The following is a 5087-nucleotide window of genomic DNA, read 5'->3' as shown; positions in this document are numbered from 1 at the left end:
AACACATGACAAAGACAAATGAATTTGAGCAAAAAGATACAAAGACAAATGAAAAACTATGCAAAAAGGCTACAAAAAGAAATGAATATATATGGGCAAGCCCCTTACAAAAACATATGACACTCTGAGCGAACATGTAACACAGACAAATTAAACTCTGGGCAAGCACCTTACAAAAATATATGACACAGCTCTAGCAAACACCGTACAAAGACAAATGACTCACTGAGCAAACACGCTACATAGACAAATGACACCATAGGCAATCACCTTTCAAAATATATGACACTCTAAGCAAACACTTTACAAAAGCAAATGACAGTCTGAGCAAACACCTTCCAAAATATACAACACTATGAGCAAATATTTTACAAAGACGAAAGACACTCTGGGCAAGTTCCTAACAAAAACAAATGAAGCTCTGAGCAAACAAATCAAAAAGACGAATGACACTCTGGGCAAGTTCCTAACAAAAACAAATGAAGCTCTAAGCAAACACATTACAAAGACGAATGGCACTCTGGGCAAGTTCCTAACAAAAACAAATGAAGCTCTGAGCAAACAAATTACAAAGACGAATGACACTCTGGGCAAGTTCCTAACAAAAACAAATGAAGCTCTAAGCAAACACATTACAAAGACGAATGGCACTCTGGGCAAGTTCCTTACAAAAAAAAATGAAGCTCTGAGCAAACAAATTACAAAGACGAATGACACTCTGGGCAAGTTCCTAACAAAAACAAATGAAGCTCTGAGCAAACAAATTACAAAGACAAATGACACTCTGGGCAAGTTCCTAACAAAAACAAATGAAGCTCTGAGCAAACAAATTACAAAGACGAATGACACTCTGGGCAAGTTCCTAACAAAAACAAATGAAACTCTGAGCAAACAAATTACAAAGACGAATGACACTCTGGGCAATTTCCTAACAAAAACAAATGAAGCTCTGAGCAAACAAATTACAAAGACGAATGACACTCTGGGCAAGTTCCTAACAAAAACAAATGAAACTCTGAGCAAACAAATTACAAAGACGAATGACACTCTGGGCAAGTTCCTAACAAAAACAAATGAAGCTCTGAGCAAACAAATTACAAAGACGAATGACACTCTGGGCAAGTACTTTACAAAAACAAATGAAACTCTGAGTAAACATGTTACAAAGACAAAAGACACTCTGGGCAAGTTCCTAACAAAAACAAATGAAGCTCTGAGCAAACAAATTACAAAGACGAATGATACTCTGGGCAAGTACTTTACAAAAACAAATGAAACTCTGAGCAAACAAATTACAAAGACGAATGGCACTCTGGGCAAGTTCCTAACAAAAACAAATGAAGCTCTGAGCAAACAAATTACAAAGACGAATGACACTCTGGGCAAGTTCCTAACAAAAACAAATGAAACTCTGAGCAAACAAATTACAAAGACGAATGACACTCTGGGCAAGTTCCTAACAAAAACAAATGAAGCTCTGAGCAAACAAATTACAAAGACGAATGACACTCTGGGCAAGTTCCTAACAAAAACAAATGAAACTCTGAGCAAACAAATTACAAAGACGAATGACACTCTGGGCAAGTTCCTAACAAAAACAAATGAAGCTCTGAGCAAACAAATTACAAAGACGAATGACACTCTGGGAAAGTACTTTACAAAAACAAATGAAACTCTGAGTAAACATGTTACAAAGACAAAAGACACTCTGGGCAAGTTCCTAACAAAAACAAATGAAGCTCTGAGCAAACAAATTGCAAAGACGAATGACACTCTGGGCAAGTACTTTACAAAACATATGACACTCCGAGCAATCAAATTACAAAGACGAATGACACTCTGGGCAAGTACTTTACAAAACATATGACACTCCGAGCAAACAAATTACAAAGACGAATGACACTCTGGGCAAGTACTTTACAAAAGCAAATGAAGCTCTCAGCAAACACGTTACAAAGACGAAAGACACTCTGGGCAAGTTCCTAACAAAAACAAATGAAGCTCTGAGCAAACAAATTATAAAAAAAAGACGAATGACACTCTGGGCAAGTACTTTACAAAACATATGACAATCCGAGCAATCAAATTACAAAGACGAATGACACTCTGGGCAAGTACTTTACAAAACATATGACACTCCGAGCAAACAAATTACAAAGACGAATGACACTCTGGGCAAGTACTTTACAAAAGCAAATGAAGCTCTCAGCAAACACGTTACAAAGACGAAAGACACTCTGGGCAAGTTCCTAACAAAAACAAATGAAGCTCTGAGCAAACACGTTACAAAGACAAATGACATTCTGGGAAGCATTCCTCAATAAAAGCACTGAACCTGTTGTAAGGAATATAAATACAGAGAATATTGCTGATATAAAGATTAAACACCAGTGGATATAGGTATTTTTTATTGGGTATTGACGATCATGCAATATAACATAAGAATATAGATAACAAAACAGTATAACCTGTATACTAATTATATAAACAAATTATACTCTATAGTGCTTCCTGATTCCGCTAAACTATTACAAAATGTATACTGTTAGAATAGACGTTTTGTTTAAGAATTACTGTAAGACATCAATATATGTGACCTGAGTTTACAGATATAAATTAACAATCCTACAGAAATGATACAGCATGAGTAAACACACAAAAATAATGTATCTCCTGCTTTACTAAATCTAAAATTTATGCTGACTATCTCAATCTTACTTCAGTTATAGCATTTATTAAACTCTCTATATCATCAATGAACCATGAAACTAAGGTCAATATCTCAATATTTCAGATGACTATATACATCTTACAAATGAAAAATGGACTAGATTATGAAAAATTCAAATTAGTTAAAGAACCCTGATAATAATATAACTACTGTGGATTCATTATTATTCGTTGGATACCAATTTTCGTGGATTTCGTGGGTACAGGTTAACCACGAAATTAAATGTTCAGTGAAAAACATTTTTTCTATAGGCGTTTATGCAGCCCTTTGGCAAAACCACGAAATTAAATATCCACGAACATACAAGTTTTCTTAATCCACGAAAATTTGTACCCACGAAAATAAATCAATCCATAGTATATAACAAGATCTTCTTACATAAATGAATCTTGTTTGTTCAGTCTACCTTTCAAAAAACAGTTGAATATGTATTTTTTTCTAAACAAACCAAGTAGTGAAGCTAGAAGATACAAAATAATAATAAACTAAATATAAAGATTGTCTTACTTAAATATGAATATAGTTATTAGATTAATCTAAATCCCAGGGGCGGATCCAGCCATTTTAAAAAGGGGGGTTCCTAACCCAGGACAAAGGGGTTCCAATTACATGTCCCTATTCAAATGCATTGATCGTCCAAAAAAAAGGGGGGTTTCAAACCCCGGAACCCCCCCTCTGGATCCGCGCCTGAATCCTGTGAACCTACACCTGGTTAATTATTGAATGTCAGACTCCATTGAGAAAGATACCTTTATATAATAATGAAACAAATCAACACAATAAACATATGGCCCTTACTTTCATTAAGTTATTTATTTATAATAATGAACCCTAAGAGGTCTTTCATAGACAGTTTTCTGTACAACAAGAAATTAGTTAAGGAATGACAGTAATATTTTTTCTGTCTATGAAGAAATAACATAAAAAATTTGGTGCACACTGAATAACGTGCGTAGTGGGTTATTTTACAGTGTGCACCACATTTTTTATGTTATTTCAAATAGACAGAAAAAATATTACAGTCATTTCTTATAATTTAAATTTAAATTCGATTTCAAACCTTTCAAACCGTAGAAAACCATGAAAAACGTTGATGACGTCACGGTTACATGACTAAATTATGTCTATGGGATGATAACAAAATAACGTCAGCTAATCAGAAGACGCGTTACATTCTAAATTAAATTATAAACAAATGATCTAGGATGAAAATAAACTTTACACAACTTGACTTAGTATAATTCTGTCATTCTATTCAAAAGGTCAATTGTTAGATTAACTTTATTGATGTACTGACAGATGGTCAGAACGCAAGCTATGTTTCTCCAAATACTATGTTAAACACTGTATTATTTAAATTTGGAGTAATTATTTAATATGGAATTTAACTAAATCATGGATTTCATGGATATTAACATGTCAGAACTTGTTACCATGGAAACAATAGACAACCAATTAAATATCACATCATGGAAAAAAATCCCATCCAGCACACAGACCTATTGGTAAATATAAATCCTTTGCACCACACATACCAAGTAAGGATTATAAATCCTGTGCAGTGCACAGAGCAAGTGAAGATTATAAATCCTGTTGAAAACAAAATCCTGTGCAGCGCACAGACCAAGTGAAGACTAAAAATCCTGTGCGGCGCACAGACCAAGTGAAGACAAAAAATCCTGTGCGGCGCACAGACCTGTTAAAACTATAAATCCTGTGCGGCGCACAGACCAAGTGAAAACTGTAAATCCTGTGTGCCGCACAGACCAAGTCAAAATTATAAATCCTGTGCGGTGCACAGACCAAGTGAAGATTATAAATCCTGTGCGGCGCACAGACCAAATGAAGATTATAAATCCTGTGCGCCGCACAGACCAAGTCAAGATTATAAATCCTGTGCGCTGCAGACTCATTAAAGACTATAAATCCTGTGCTGCGCACAGACCAGGGTAAAGTTACATATTGTTTCGCATAGAGCCATTGAAGACTACATATATATAACTTAATAAATAAATCCACATCCATGTCCTCGTATCTATTAAGTAGAGATATTGCTTTCATTTTTATTACATGTACTTGATATAAAATGATTGCCTTATTTCTGCCGACCTACATTAATTATATCAGCTGGAGAAAGCTAATCTCATTTAGAGTTATTTATTGTTAATGTTGTCTTATTTGTGTCACATTTCCTCCCAGGACAAAAATCAGGTGCTGATAACTGACATTGTAATCAATAAGATAGTTTAATCTAATTGCCAGCAATATGTATGTTTTATACCAAATGTATTACTCTCTGGCGTTTTCCAAAACAGATCAAGTGTATTTTAATTAAAATGGAAAGCAAAAATGAATA

The sequence above is a fragment of the Mytilus galloprovincialis genome, chromosome 5, assembly GCF_965363235.1.
Source record: "Mytilus galloprovincialis chromosome 5, xbMytGall1.hap1.1, whole genome shotgun sequence".
NCBI lineage: Eukaryota > Metazoa > Mollusca > Bivalvia > Mytilida > Mytilidae > Mytilus > Mytilus galloprovincialis.
Note: the sequence above shows the minus strand (reverse complement) of the source record.